Raw genomic sequence first — 16,910 nt, 5'->3', positions numbered from 1 at the left:
TCTGTCTTGGATGATAAGCCTACTTGTTAAGGGAGTACATTCTCTATTGAATTAATCACCCCATATGAAAGTGAAAAGTATCATCAGCCTGAAAAACTATGATACCTTATCATCAATTTCAGTCTGATGAGTGGCTAAAGAGAATAGTTGTGTTTTTTTTTTTTTATTTTTTTTGTTAATCTGGTGAAATATATTGGTAATGAGACTCCTTTTATTTAAAAAAATCTGAAAAAGTAGATTTATAGAAAAGAAAACAATATTGCTGTTAATGATGTTTCTGTGTCTCATGAAAGGGCAAATAGGGTTTTAAAGTGGTTAAAAGTTCTGGAACTGAAGCTTGTGGCTGGATGAGGAGTCTGAAATCTGCAGAATGAAAGTGAATGTCTGCACAAGAAAAGTTGAGTAAGTATCCAGGAACTATGGATATTGGAAGTACCTAGAATCTTGGGTGATAATTAAAAACAAATATGCATAATAACATGGTTGTCATTGCAACCTCCCTCTAGATAATGTGCCATGTAAACAAAGTTCTGAATGTAAAGCTATAATTGCCCTCTAATACATAGTCACTTTGCCAAATCATAAAGATAGCTTAAGTTATATTTAAGGCCAGGATCTTAAGTAAAACTTCACACTGGTCTCTCTTCAAGACATTGATCCCCAGAAACCATCATTTTGTTTACTCCTCGGTATTTGAATATAAGAAAAAAGGCTGTCAATAAAATACAGAACACAAGGTTAAATTAAATTGATATATTTCTAAGGATAAGTATGTCTCAAATATTACATGTGACATAGTTATACAAAACAAACATCTAGTGTATATCTGAAATTCAAATTTAACTTGGTATTATCTATTTTTATTTACTAAATATGGCAATACTAGAGAAGGGCCCTGAAAGTGTACATAAAAGAATAGACAGTCTATACCAATAAGAGGAAATTTTTTAGCTATGTATCTTCCTAAGTTGACTCAACGTAAGATTCCTCCAAAGCTGTGGCTTTGAGGATAATGATATTAAAATTATCCATCTTAATGTTTCACTGTCTTGGTGGACACTTGCTTTTTCTCTCCCTGACTTTACTTTTTAATTTTCACTTTCAAGCCGTATTATTTAACTCAGCCTTTTGGAACATGATTTTAAAGAAAGACTATATATATAAAAGTAAAGTAATATTGAATTAAATGAGACCTTTCTCTGTACAAGTGTAATTTTCAAAACAGCAAGAGGGAGAGATTTTACACAGTAGAGTAAAAGCATTAGAATTGAAACTCAAACCAACTAAAATAAATTCACACTTCAATTGTGACCTTCATAGTCCCCTAAATGCATTTTAAACAGTAGGCTGCTTTTCTTTTTATAGTGTAGAGCTGCATGTAATCATAAAGGAGAACAGCAAATGTATACACTGAGCCAGTTATGTAGGGAATTTGCCAGGTCCACATTCCCCCACCTGCCAGCCCTACTTCTTTCCTGATGTGTTTATCTTAGAACTAGAACTAGTTTGATCAGCAGTACATATAAAGTTAAGGTGCAGTAGGCAAATGACTGTTTGCATATACCCTCTTATACACATGACCCACAGTTATTCAGTCACTATCACTGGTAGAAAGTAAAGTGCAGTACAGTTTGAATTGGATAGACATACTGAGATTTAAGAGTCATTTTCACATAATCCAGGAATTTTCACAAATCCCTCTTTTATGGCATTGCTTTTAATTTGACATTTTGGCAAACCTGGCTTTCGGGAAATCCTTAATACAAAAAAAATTACTTTCATATCCAAATATATGATCTTTTTCTCTCTCACACAAATACTTTTAGAGATTTTTTTCACTTTCCTCATTGATTTAATTCAAATAATTCCCCAACTTTCTATTATAATAGTAACTATTGTTTTTTTCACAGTACATCACTGTAATACTTTAATGTTAAGTCTTATTAGTGCTTGCTATTACAGATGTCATTAAATTTTATAAAGTTCATACCATCCTACAATTACTCACAAATGTTCAAACTAAAAAAAAAAAAAAATTCTAAGGCTATTGTAGAAATCTGGAGACAAAGATCAAATACATGCTTGGTAACAGAATCAATGTACATCCTGAAAGGTTGCTCTGAAAGCTCAACAGTGTATGTATATTGTGAGGAAAAAAAAAAAAAAAAAAAAAAAAAAAAACAAGCTGGATTCAATGAAACAGACCAACAGATGAAACAGACCAACAGATGAATGAGATAGAACAGCCTTACTCAATCAATCTATATTATTAGGAAGTCAGTAAATACAACTATTAAAGACAAAATACTTTTTAAAAAATAAGAAAAAAAATAATTCAGGTCACTTGCTGAAGGATAATTCATCATCTCATTTATAGACTAGTATTCAAAACAAGATTACATTTTACTAGATGAAAAAAAATATTGAATGGTCAAAAGTAATATGTATTTAGAATTTCAGGAACAAAATATTTTCCCTTTGTTTTTGAGGTGTATTTTTCTATTTTTTTGACTGAGAAAAATTATTTAAGCTCAAATATATAGGTGTTAAATATATTACTCCTTGAGTTTTGATACGTGCATATGCTGCTATAACTTCCACCTAATTAAAATACATAATATTTCAAATAAATAAAAATAAAATAAAATATGTAATATTTCCATTACCACAGAAAATTCCCTTACACTTCCTTCCAACCAATCTCCAATCACTAAATAGATAGATAGATAGATAGATAGATAGATAGATAGATAGATAGATAGATAACCACTGCTCTGATTCTATAAGACATAGATTAATCTTACTTGTTTTTGAACTTCATATAAGTGGATTCATTCAGTATGCACTTTTCCCCTCTGTGGATTCTCTTATTCACCACGGTGTTGCTGAAATTCAACCATAGTGGATTCATCATTCTTTACATCAGTGCACTGCATTTCATTATATAACATAATCTGCTTCTCCATTCTTTACTTGATGGACATTTGAAGTGTTTCCAGTTAAGGACTACCATGGGTAATACTGCTATTCATATTTTATACAACTCTCTTGTGGATATATGTTTATATTGCTCTTAACAATTCAGTATATAGGGTAGGTATATGTTCCAATTTATAATAGCCAAGCAGTATTGTATCTACTCCATGGATTGTGAAATATCTTCCTAAAGGGTCACATTTCTAATGTTTTAGGCTTCTTAAGAGCCATAAGTTACAAATACTCAAGTTTGCGATTATAATGCAAAAATAGCCAAAGACAATGTGTAAGTTAATGGATGTAACAGGGTTCCAAAAAGAACTTTATTTACCAAAACAGGTTGTTAATCCATGGGCTAAAGTTTGCCGACTTCTGATCTACTCCAACAGTCTTTGTTTTTTAATTAAAATATTTATTTAGTCCATTGACTTTTGATGTAATTATAAATGTGGTTATGTTTAGGTTCACCATTTTGTTATTTTTCTTCTAATTACACCACCTGTCTTTTTTCTTTCTCTTTTCCTGATTTCTTTTGGGTTAACTGAGCATCTTTTGACATTCTATTTAAATTTCTCTATTAGCTGTTTCTCCACACCTCTTTGTATTATTTAAAGCTAAGGGTTAAATGTGCATCTTCAAATTAGCCACTTAGAATTATTGTTGTATCATTTCACACAAAACCTAAGAACTTCAGAGTGGCACAACTTAATTTACAGCACCCAAACTCATTCCATGTGGTACTAAATCATATATTTTAATTATACACATATCATTAACATAAAAATAATCATCTTCTGCTCAGTTGTCTTTTAAGTAAAAGAAGTAAGAAAAGATATTCTCTCATATTTACTCATATATTTACCAATTATGGTAAATACCTTTCTGTAAATCTAAATTTTTATCCAGTATCATTTCCCTTCAGCCTAGAAGACTTCTTTCAGCATTTCTTATACTTCATGTTTACTGATGAAAAATTCTCTTAACTTTTGTTTTTCTGAAATAGTTTTTATTTTACCTTCAGTTTTGACAATTGTTTTTTGCTAAGTATAAAATCCTGACCTAGGTTTTTTTTTCTTTTCTTTGTATTTATCATGCTTGCTATTTACTAATATCCTCGATTCTATGTCTTGATGTTTTTCATAAAAATTCAGAAACTTTCAACCATTATTTCTTCCAAAACTGTTGTGCCTTATTGCACAACAATATTTGTCTACAACTCCAATCGTATATATTCTATATTGCTTGATACTACCACATAAGTCACTGGAATTCTGTGTTGTTGTTTTTTTTCTAATTTCATTCATTTATACTTACATTTTTATGACTGGACAATTTTCCAATTGGACAATATCAATCTGTCCTTGTATTCACTAGGCCACTTTTTGTAATTTTGAATTCATTGTGAAGCTTACTTATTAATCTTTATATTTCATAAACTACAGTTTGGGGTTTTAAAATTTCCATGTTTACAGTTTCTATTCCTCTGATATGACCTATATATTTACTCATTATAACTATCATTTCCTTTAAATCTTCAGGCATAGTTATATACATCTACTTTGAAGTTCTTGTATACTACTTCCATCATTTGAGTTATCTTATGGTCTGATTCTGTTGACTAGTTTTCCCTTGACCTTGAGTCGTTCTATTCCATATCTTTTAATGGCATATCGATTTGTTTCATATTTTCTATCATATACTAGACACTATAGATCAAACATTATAGGGGCTTTGGATTCTTCTTCTAAAGTGCAAAAATTTTCTTCTCATAACCAGTTCAATGAATGACTCATCTTGCCTTTAGACTTTTTTATAATGCATCTGTTTTGGGGCGCCTAGGTGGCTCAATCAGTTAAGCACCCGACTTCGACTCAGGTCATTATCTCATGGTTCTGGGGTTTGAGCCCTATCAGTCTCTGTGCTGACAGGGTGGAGCCTGCTTCAAATTCTGTGTCTCCCTCTCCCTCTCTCTCTCTCTGCCCCTCCCCTGCTCATGCTTTGTCTCCATCTCTCTCAACTATGGATAATAAAACATTTTTTTAGCTTAAAAAAAAACACAATGCATCTGTTTTGTTTTTAGTCTTATTTTGGGGCAAAACTTTTAGTCCTGAAATTTAGTCACTAATTCTAAAGTTGAGGCCATTCTTGAGTTTCAACATAAAAACCACAGTATTTATTACCAAATACTTCATCTATGGAAGAATTCCAACTGCACCTTCTATATACTTTGTAGTGGAAGATTGTCAAATTCATACTCAACTTTTCAAAGTTCAGCTGTTGTTTTTCCCTTGGACTTTTAGAGTCCCCTCTGGATGTGTGTAGGATTTGAAGAAAGAATGTCACAGATGTTTGGGCTCCCCTCTGGGAATACTTCCTCCTTCCAAATTACTCTCTTAATTGATACCTGCTTTTGCAATCCTGAACTTCATATTCTGAGACCTCAAGCTTTCTTTCTGAGTTCCAGCTGCCTCATGCATATAAAATTGGGAGCTCTCAGAGGGAAAGCCATATAAACATATATTTCACCCAGTGGTGTTCCCTTACTCCAAGAGCTAGATGCCCTCCAATTTCTGTTTGCTTTAGTTACTTCTTGATGTTTTCAAATATACATTTTAATATATTTACCAGAGATTAAAATTCTTGTCTTTAGGATAGTCTGATAAAAATCCATTTTTCCATTTCTAGAACTAAATATCCAAGTAAACTGTTTTTTAATGAATTAAATTAGCATTTAACTGTCTCTTCTCTACCAATCACTATTGGCCATGCAGGCCATAAATTTGTAGACATGAACCAGACATAATACACCTTATTTGGTGAAGAAAAACATACCTGAGGCTTGATAAAATGCAAATTTATAATCAGTGAGACATATATAAAGACTAACTCAATGTTGGATAAGCATCTTATAACATTAACTGAAATTTTACTAATTAATTTAACAACAAGACATGGATAACACAGATATATGCTTAACACGGATATATGGTTACTACTTAGATTAATCATACTCTTAGTTTGACACAACATATTTGTATTGGGTGTAACACAAAAGATAGAGTGTAAGAAGAAAGTAAAACAGCCTAATTAATTTCATCTTATAATACTGAAAACTACTTAAACATGAAAACTTTTAAGATTTTTTAGGGAGATATTTTGAAATACTGAAACAAAATTTGTTTTGTTTCAATAATATGCCCATTAATTCATATATATAGTCATATGTATATTCATACTCATATATATTCAGTGAGAATTTTTATGCAACCATAAGGCAGAGGCTATGTTGCAATTAATATAAAATATAAAAAGTGTCAAAAGAGAACTACATACAGTGTTAACGCTGAAAGGTGGTTGATCAAGTATGCTTTGGTAAGATTGATAATAAGCTGGTCAGTGAAGCCCTCTCAAAGAAGATAACATTAATGCTAAGCAAGCAATCTTGTAAGCAATCCTTCAGTTTGTGATAATGATCTGGAAATAGTTTCCTTGGCTTTCCAGTGACGTGTGAAATCCTCCTGTTGTACCAACTCAGTAAAAGCTAAGAGAGTAATTTAACAGAACTATGGGTTCTTTGCAGTATTGTTAAGTGAATAGACACACCTGTAGGATGGACTGTCATCTCAGGAGGTAGATGATGATAGAACTAAATGATGCTTTAGATATTACATTTTAAAATTATTCACAGTGGGGCACCTAGGGACTCAGTTGACTAGATGTCTAACTCTTGGTTTGGGCTCAGGTCATGATTTCACAGTTTGTGGGTGTGAGCCCAGCATCGGGTTCTGTGCTAGCAGAGCCTGTTTGGGATTCTCTGTCTCCCTCTTCCTCAGCCCCTCCCCCACTCTTGCTGTCTCTCTCAAAATAAACGAGTAAACTAAAATAACTAAAATAAAATAAAATAATTCCCAGTGGAAAAATAACATCATCATCAACTACAATTTTCATTCATGCTATAATTAATATTGGTGCATGGTCAGTGGAATGACTTGAATTCCTTAGCTTTTCTGAAGAAACATGTCAAGAGGAAAAGGCATAATAGTTCTAATTTTTGTGTTTAAAAAGATCTGTGGCAGGGCTCCTGGGTGGCTCAGTCCGTTGAGCGTCCAACTTTGGTTCAGGTCATGATGTCATAGTTTGTGAGTTCGAGCCCTACATTGGACTCTGTGCTGACAGCTCAGAGCTTGGAGACTGCTTCAGATTCTTTGTCTCCCTTTCTCCCTGCCCCTCCCAGGCTTACACTCTGTCTGTCTCTCTCTCTCTCTCTCTCTCTCTCTCAAAAATAAATAAACACTAAAAAATTTAAAAAAAGACCTGTGGCATCTAAATCATTGTACAAAAGTTAACCTAAAATAAAGGTGAACAGAATTATGATAAATTAAAATTTTTGATTTCATTACACAATATATGAAGCAATACCACATTTATGTTTTTTATGCATACTTTATAACAAATTTATTAAATCACCTCCTATAATCAATGCAATAAGCATGATGGTTATACCTATATATAACACAGTTCTATTTTTTTAAAAAATTATTAAAGAGACACACAAATAGTTGTTTCTGTACTGTAAAGCATCTATTTATTTATGACTATGATTTATTTGACACTGAAGTTGGCCAGAAACAGAGAGAAAGAAAAATAGTTCCGGAAAAAGGTGTCATACGTTACAATAATACACAGCATCAAAAATTAGAATTCTCTCTATATGTACTTATATTGGGTTAAGGGAGGAAGAAAAGGTAATATATTTAAACCTAATAAAATATTAACTCCATTTTATGAGAGGAAAAAATTTTTAAGTTTATTTATTATTGGGGTGTCTGGGTGGCGCTCAACTCTTAAACGTTCAATTCGATTTTGGCCAGGTGATAGTTCACAGTTCATGAGGTTGAGCCCTGCATGGGGCTCAGCACTACTGGTACAGAGCCTGGTTGGGATTCTCTCTCTCTCCCTCTGTCTCTCTGCCCCTCCCCTGCTCTCATTTTCTTTCTCAAAATAAATAAACTTAAATAACTAAAATAAAGTTCATTTATTATTTATCTTGAGAGAGGGAGAGCACGAGTGTGCAAGTAGGGGAAGGGCAGAGGGAGAGGGAGACAGAGAATCCCAAGCAGGATCTGCACTGACCGCAACCTAAACTGACCTGAGCTGAAATCAAGGGCCAGAGGTTGAACCCAACTGAACAATCCAGTAGCCCCTATGAAAGAAAAATTTTAAATTATATTCAATAGACATCTTTTCTGACTTAAATATTGCTTTGGTGTAACATAAATGTTATCATTTTGTTTCTAACATGTTACCAAATAATCATCTACTTATTAATTCATCTATTTTTAATTATTAATTCCATAAATATTTGTTGAATGTTTCCTTTGGGACAGGCATTGATCACACAACAATGAATAATACAAACAAAAAAATTTGCCTTCATGGAATGCAAATCCTAGTGTCAGAGGTAGAAAATAATAAAATAAAGAAATTATAGTATTTTAGATAATGATAATTCATATGGCAAGAGCTAAGATAGAAAGGTAGAGAAGGACAAAGGGTCAGTGAAGCAGACTGATATTTTACTTAATATGGCCAGAGATAGTGATATTTAATTAAATACTACAAAGGGAGCAAGTGCAAAGATCCTGAGGTGGATTCAAATTTGGAATGTTTGAGGGAGAGTAAAATAATCAATATGCCTCCAGTGAAATCATTTTGTTGGGTCATATAGGCCATGTTTAGGACATTAGCTTTTTGTAAGATCGAAAAATATTGAAGGGCTTTGAACAGGGATGTGGCATGGCCTGACTTATTTTTAAAAGATTCCTTGTAGCCATTGTGTTGGAAATAGATGTTAGAGAAGCAAGAACAGAAGTAGAGAAACAAGTTAGGATGGCAATGAAATAAATGGATCAAAGATACTACTCATGACATCCATACCAGTAGCAGTGTTAATTAAAGTGAGATACAATGAAATTTGGAAATGTCTAAATATGAAGTCAATATGATATATTAACAGATCGGATTTTAAAAGCGAGAAATAGAGTATTTAAAAATGATTCCAAAGTTTTTGAACTCACTAGTTGGGAAGATGGAGTTGTTGTCATTTAAGGTAGGAAAGACTACGGATAAAGTAACTTTAAGGTTTAAGGGAAATAGAAATAAAGTCCATGCTATGTTGGAGATGTCAACTAAACCTTCAAATGAAGATGTCAAGTAGGCAGTTGGATATAGTAGCCTGGAACTTAGGGAGAAGACAGGTGTATATATATAAATATTTATTTTATAGATATGGAGATATATGGAGATATATAGACATTAATATAAAATAAATAAGGTAAATATATCAGTTATGTCAGTTATGGAATCTATTACCTTGGCTTCACATTCATTGTTTTTTATCCTACATATGATACTAGCATATTTGCTCCTTGCAGGCTGGTACAAGGAAATGTTTCCTCAGTAGATTCAGAGAGACACTGGAGGAGAGTTTCTCTTCTTCCTGGGAATGTGCACCTTTTGGCATAGTGAGGCAATCAGGGGCATACAGCACCTCTCCATGGACAGTTTTCTTGAAACTCCAGGAGTTGGCTCCCCACAGGCAGTTTTCCAGCGAGTTCCATGGTGCAGTATCTCAGTGACTTGTGTACCATCCTGTTGGCCATGGCCATTATCTATCCAAAAAAATCTAGACCACTTCCTGGGGGAAAGAAGTCCTTTTCCATGTTTGTTTCTGTTGTGGGTGTTCTGTCTTAGCCATATAAATAGTTGCTACTCTTTATATTTGCATTCCGAAGTGCTTTAGACTCTCCTTTACCCTTAGCAGGTAATCCTGTTACTCATAATAATTATTACATTCAACTTTCTCTATTCAAATTACTATGTGGTTCTGTATCTTCCTTTGATTTTGACTAATACCATGATATTTAAAGCTATGAATGTCCATCAACTGATGAATAGATAAAGAAATTGTGGTTTATACACACAATGGAATACTACTTGGGAATGAGAAAGAATGAAATATGGCCCTTTGTAGCAACATGAATGGAACTGGAGAGTGTTATGCTAAGTGAAATAAGCCATACAGAGAAAGACAGATGCCATATGGTTTCACTCTTATGTGGATCCTGAGAAACTTAACAGAAACCCATGGGGGAGGGGAAGGAAAAAAATAAAAGAGGTTAGAGTGGAAGAGAGCCAAAGCATAAGAGACTCTTAAAAACTGAGAACAAACTGAGGGTTGATGGGGGGGTGGGAGGGAGGAGAGGGTGGGTGATGGGCATTGAGGAGGGCACCTGTTGGGATGAGCATTGGGTGTTGTATGGAAACCAATCTGACAATAAATTTCATATTAAAAAAAATGAACCTATTAATCTAAAATAAATAGAGGATGTTCTGTAATACCATGCTCTTCAACATCTAGGGGTTGAATGGAAAGGAATACTAAGTAATGGAGTCTGGAAAAAAGGTGACAAGATAGAAGAAAAACTAAAAGGAGATGGAAATCCAAGTTGGGAGGAATGGTTTCAAGGGCAAACGAATGATCAGGCATGTCAAATGTAACTCATAGGTCAAGTGAAATATGAATTGAGAATTAACCATTCCATTTTACAATGTAAGTCATTGGAACCTTGACAGCAGTAATTTCCATGACTGAATGGAGAGAAAGGCAGATAAACAGGTTTAAGAATGAATAGTAAGAAAAGAACTGAAGAGCACATAGATAAATGGTCAGAGTACACTTCAATTAAGGAAAGTATTGTAATGGAGTATCAGGTGGAAGAAAAAAATACAATCTGGAAAACATTGTTACAATTTTATTGTTTATAAACAATAAACAATTGTTAATAAACAATAACAGAATGTGTCATTACTAATGTGAGTAATCATTTTGATGGAAAATTAATGATGCAGGAGAGAGAAGCAAGAATTACTATTCTCTAAATAATTTAGTTAAGATTTGAAATCATTTGTAATGGTCATCCAACAAGGTAATGGTCTATTTAGGATTAGAACTCAAAATTCAGGCCAAGACTCTCACTGCCACTAGAAAATCTTTGGTCAATCACACATTCCAATGTAAAATATGTTAAATCATGTTTTTAGCTTAAACTATTAAAATATGTTAAATTCTTATATAATCTTCTGCTTAAAATAGTACTTCATTTTGGAAATAAAACACAAAATTATTTCAAAAAGTTTTTGCATTTTTATCATTGCTTTAGACATTGTCAGCATTTAAGGCAATATAACTCTATACAATATATGTGTTCATAAATATGAAAAGAAATATGAATAATTTAGGTGTGTGTATACATATATACACAAGTAAAGAGTGACAAAATAACAATATCCATACTTAGTATGGCCTGTGTCTCCTACCTTTAATCATACCAAACTTATTACATGTGAAATATCCCAAGGAAAGTGCCATAGATAGTTCAAGTGGTGTAAGAATTAAGAAAACTACTATAATATTTCTACTGCTTTGTTACATTTTCTACTATTGGACGTTATGAGAATAAATTGTTAGTTTTTTCTGACTGGGAACTTCATTTCATACAAAGGGATGATTATCAAATATGGAGCTGCATGATTCTCCTCATTCCAGTTAAGCTACATACTATGTCAGCTTCTCTTTCTCTGAAGAGTATCATTTTGTGTATTATAGGTAAGATCATAGAGTTCTGATTGGTCTAAGACACAATCACTATTGAGCCCCTTACTGAATTCTTTTGTGTTGCCCAGTCCTGACATTTTCAAAATCACCTTTGTGTGAGGAAGTAGCCAGTAGTACTCAAAATCAACAGAATCAGGGGTGCCTGGGTGGCCCAGGTGGTTAAGCATCTGATTCTAGCTCAGGTCATGATCTAGCAGTTCATGAGTTCAAGGCTTGCATCAGGCTGTGTAAATAGCTTGGAGCCTGCTTCAGATTCTGTATCCCTCTCTCTATGCCCCTCCCCAGATCGTGCTCTGTCTTTCTCTCTCAAAAACAGATATTTTTAAAAATTTTTAGAAAATCCACAGATTCAACATGAATACTGTTCCGTCAAGTCATGTGGATCTTACAAAAGAGTCTCTTTTTCTTGCTTTCTAACATATACTAGCAGTTAAACCATGGGATACTGACAGAAATTAATAATGATACTGATTCCTCCAAGTCAACAGAGTGTTATACATCCAGCATATTAAATTTTTGTCTTGATTTTCCTTTCTGGAGAATGTAAAGTCTTAGATTCATCTTTTATATCCTTTGTGAAATATGGTAATGCTTTATTTATTGGCAATCTGACTCATCTGATTAATATGCTACAATAAGTACTGCATACACTGACAGAGTTTCTAGGCAAGAGTAGCTGGGCATTTATATTTGGCTACATTTTTGTTTTTATCAGTCAATTTTTGCATTAATTGCAAGGTATTTATACTGATTTATATAAGCCAGTATCAATAGTGCTCAAAGCTCCCCTTTGGATTTCTGACATCTTCCTCAGCCATGAGTCAAAGGAAATCATCCACCTGAAAAATCTAGCTGCTTGGACACCAAAATGTACCTCCCTAAACTCTGGTCTCTTTTCAAGTTCAAAGAAGTACAAACTCTATAAATACATATAGACTGCAATGACTGTATTGTCTTCATTTGATTGTCTTGATATTTATCTTTGAACCCCAAGTCATGCGTTTTATATAACACATTGTACTTGATATAATGTTTGACAATGTTTACTATGCAGCACTTTGTCTTCTTAAAACCCATGCAAGGCCTTATATAGAATTCAGTAACACACTAATCCATCCACCATGTAAGGTTTTCAACATCCTATATGCTTTTGTATCATTTTTCATATTCAAATATGTTTATAAAAATAAACAGTTTCAGACACATGGATGGCTGGTTAGTACGAGTTGCACTAAAGAGGCTCTGAAATATATTATGTAACTTTTAGATTAAAAGATGTTTGTAAATGTTTATGACTATCTGATATGAGAATTGATCGATCTAACAAGCTTAAACTGCATTATGTTTCACAAAACAGTTATAACCTTGAGGCAAAGCTATCAAACAGAAATAGCAACATTAATCAAAAAATGGCTCTCCACAATAATCGGAGCTTTAATAAGAATAAGTGTATTGAAGCAAAAATGGTTAGTTAACGTTGTATATACTATGCTGAATAAGCAAAACTATCTTAATATTTACTGTAATAGAGAAGATCTTCCTCAAAATGATGGACTCAAATTCCTTCTGGGAGTTAAGTTTTACCACCAAACCGCCTTGCTTTTCTGCTGAATATTTCAATTCAACAAGTATTTATGCACTGGATGATATGCTGAACTCAAGTTTTTCTTTTTTCCTTAGATAATAAAAAGATCAAATCAATAAAATTCTTAGTTTTAATATTATAAACCAAATCAGATATGTTTCCTGAGTTCATCAAATGGCCCAAACTTGTAATTGTTGATTAGATGCTGTGAAAAAGGCACATTTTTATTGAAAAATTATGAAGGTATGGTTATTATATATGTATTGATCAGATAAAATTATGGCCCGTCTAGGGGAGCCTGGGTGGCTCAATCCCTTAGGTGACTGACTCTTGAATTCGGCTCAGGTCATAATCCCATGGCTTGTGGATTCAAGTCCTGCATCAGTCTCTGTGCTGACAGCGTGGAGCCTGCTTGGGATTCTCTCCCTCTCTTTCTTTCTCTCTCTCTCTGTCTCTCTTTCTCCCCAAATAAATAAACTTTTTAAAAAATATGCCCATCTATGCTATTGTTTTATCTCCAACAAGTTCATCAGATAGGTAAGTTCAGCTATAAAGAACATGGGAAAAATTAGCCATTACAACTCCTTAGTCACTTTTTTTTATTATTAATGTTTGAGGACTTAATGTATACTGTTATTTAGAGGCTTCCAAACATTCCCTGTTTAAAATACGAAAGTTTAATTCTAGTGCTCTCTACAACTACTGAAAACATCTCAGAATACTTCCATTCCCAGTCACTTTGCTATCTCTTTTGATGTCCTTTACTTTCTCTTTTCTGGGCACTTTTTCCTATTGTCATACATATAGCAGTCTTACACCACCTTACATCACCAGATATACTTGTTCTACTCCTTATTTTGAATTGTGAAATTTAGTTACGTTGTGAGATATTCTTTAGTTCACACAAGCCAGGCACTAATTCATACACTTAGCTTTAAGACTACCTTTGTTTTCTCAGTGTGAGTACACACATATATTATACATATGAGTGTATCTGCATATCATTTTCTTGGGTAAAGAGCAAACACAGGTTAATAACGTCCAAATACATGAACAAGCTATAAGCAAAGCTCGCCATTGTTGTTGCTTTTAACAGCTATACTGTAAAGCATAATTCTCTAATAATCTAAATACAGCCCTATTGTGTTGAAGAAGTGTCATGCTTTGAAATATTAACCAGAATGGGTCTCTTCTGCCAAATGTAAACCAGTATTGTTCACATAATCATATAAATTTCAAGCTGATTATCTCTTACTGAGAGGCAGTAATGAGAGTAATATAACAGGGAGATCTAAATTAGAACACAGATATTTTTTCATGACAATAAAAATGCAAATGTAATCCTAATTAATTAATATGCTAATAGCTCTTCTCTATTTATAGACAGTAACTCAAGTCTAGCTTGCACTAATACATATACAATTCTTTCAATTCTCTTCTCCAAACTTAGGTAAGATTCCTGAGGGTAAGAACAAAGTCTAATCTGTTTTCTATAACTTTTTCATAGAAAGAAATTGCACTGTTCAATAAACATGCGATTGTATTAATGTAATTGTGATCAAAATTTCCATAATCTGATAAAATTTCAGATTTTCCTATCAGGTGCAATCTTAGTTGAGGAGAAAAAGGTTGGAACACGCTTGATTTTTTTGATGCATAAAGGCTATCGGGAAACTTTCCTTATGGATCCATAGTCATTAATTCACTTACATTATTAGGCCCTTATATAACGCCAGAAATTTGAGTTTTTGAAGATGGTGTACACAGAGCTTCATTGTCCTAATTTCTGTGTATTTGTGTATGTGTGCCTGAAATTATCTATAATAAAATTTTAAAATGAAAAAGAAATGCCATTCTTCTGCTATAAAGAAATAGATATGCTTTTTGAAAAATCTCTTTGCACAATTTAGATTTTCTTTAAATGTCTTACAAAAGAAGTTAATATTTATAGTCTAAGGTTGCTAATCAGATTTTCATTCTGTCAATTTTTTTCCACTCAAGAGAAGGATATATCAGCCTCTCCTTTGAAAATATGTAGAAATATAGGAAGTTTTACTACAGCTGGTAGACTATAATTAGAATACATGTCCAGAAAAAAAAAAAAGAATACATATTGTCCTGGTAATCCCTTAATAAAAATCTGATATGAGCTCTAAGGGATATGAAGAAAACCACACCCTGGTAAGAGAATCCTGTGCCAAGTTACCAGTTGCCAGAGAAAGTAGCAAGGAAGAAGATGTGGCAAAGAAATAATAGTTCCTGCCAAGCAGTTACTAAGCAAAGAAATCTTAGGATTTCAACTTATTATGTTACTTATAATAATTCAATGACATGGTAAGTGTTTTCCAATTCAAAAACAATTGAAGCTAATGACAAAGCAAAATATACCATCTGAGCGTGACAACCAACTTAACTAGGAGAGGAAGTCCTCTTCTATTTGGAGGAATTGTAATTTTCTCATATAAATAGTTACTATCTATTCTGATGAAGAATTCAATTTCAAGCACAAGAGGAATAAAACATCAGTCTTTGTAATGGATTTCAATCTGGAATGGAAGACAAAAATGGGTGCATATATTAAAATATGTTAATTTTAGTGCTCACATAATATCATATTTTAATGTACTCGGACAAACTGGAAGCAACCAATATTAACAGAAAATAACAAATATGGTTAGTCTATGTGTCCAGTTCTTAATTTACAAGCAACAATTATTATACTTCTTTTTTTTTTTTAAATATGGAACGCTTCATGAATTTGCATGTCATCCTTGTGCAGGGGCCAGGCTAATCTTCTCTGTATCGTTCCAATCCTAGTACATGTGCTGCCGAAGCGAGCACCAATTGTTATACTTCTTGTCATGCATTTATAATGAAATAGCAGCAAAATAAATTAATCTAAAAAACAGTAAGGAGAGGTTACTGTCATTGAATTTATCACCACTACAAAACCTAAAAGAAATAAATGGGAAACAACAAGAAATCAGTTGTACATATTTATTCTATTACTAGCACAAAAGAGTTCAACTGAATATATGGACAAGTTTCCAGAGCCCTGGGAAAATGTATTCTATTTAACCTGTCAATAGCAAACTCCATCAGCATAATATAACCAATATTCAGGTTTCCAAGTGGGTTGAATGACTTTGATAACTCCATTCACAAAGAATGGTCAATATAAAATATGATGTTCTTAATAGAAAAGGGCATAATACTGATAATTAAATAAACTTTTAATAATGAAAATGTCATAGATATGGAAGTGCTACGAATCATTCATACTTGACTTGAAATAAAAAGTGAGAAGTGGTAGACTCATTTATAGACTTCCCTTTGCCAGTTTTGGAAGCCTTTTATCAATTTGATGTGAGTTGTAACCACAGTAATTTCATTCTGTCATTTAATGCTACATAAATTGAAAAAATGATAGAGGTATGAGCACATGATGAGCTAACATGTATGGAACTAACCTTTAAGAGTATACTTTTTATTAACTGAGTATCCTTTCCAGAGATGCCATGGGTATTATTTAGTAAGAGTTCATTGAAAGACTGTATTTTATATCCATTTGTTAATTCATTCAACCAACCAATATTAACTACTTGTTTACTAAATGTCAGGCAACACAGTTAGATTTTATGTATGAAAAAAAAAACCGTGTGATAATTATTT

General features: G+C 32.9%; 1 long non-coding RNA gene and 1 other non-coding gene across 3 annotated transcripts in view; both read right to left on the bottom strand.

Moving 5' to 3' along the window:
• Window positions 1-16,910, bottom strand: part of LOC123383887 — a 229,516-nt gene that overhangs the window by 121,677 nt on the left and 90,929 nt on the right. The window contains exon 3 of one of the 2 annotated variants that reach the window (XR_006594240.1): window positions 2,582-2,885. The exons of the other annotated variant lie outside the window; for it this stretch is intronic. This is a non-coding gene — a long non-coding RNA (uncharacterized LOC123383887). Of the gene's footprint in view, window positions 1-2,581; window positions 2,886-16,910 lie in introns of those variants that run through there. 2 annotated transcript variants of the gene reach the window in all.
• Window positions 15,973-16,079, bottom strand: LOC111559696. The gene has a single exon (XR_002740804.2). It is a non-coding gene; the product is annotated as a U6 spliceosomal RNA (small nuclear RNA).

The sequence above is a fragment of the Felis catus genome, chromosome A2 (assembly GCF_018350175.1).
Source record: "Felis catus isolate Fca126 chromosome A2, F.catus_Fca126_mat1.0, whole genome shotgun sequence".
In the NCBI taxonomy this organism is placed as follows: Eukaryota; Metazoa; Chordata; class Mammalia; order Carnivora; family Felidae; genus Felis; species Felis catus.
Note: the sequence above shows the minus strand (reverse complement) of the source record. Positions and strands in the feature narration are given on the sequence as shown.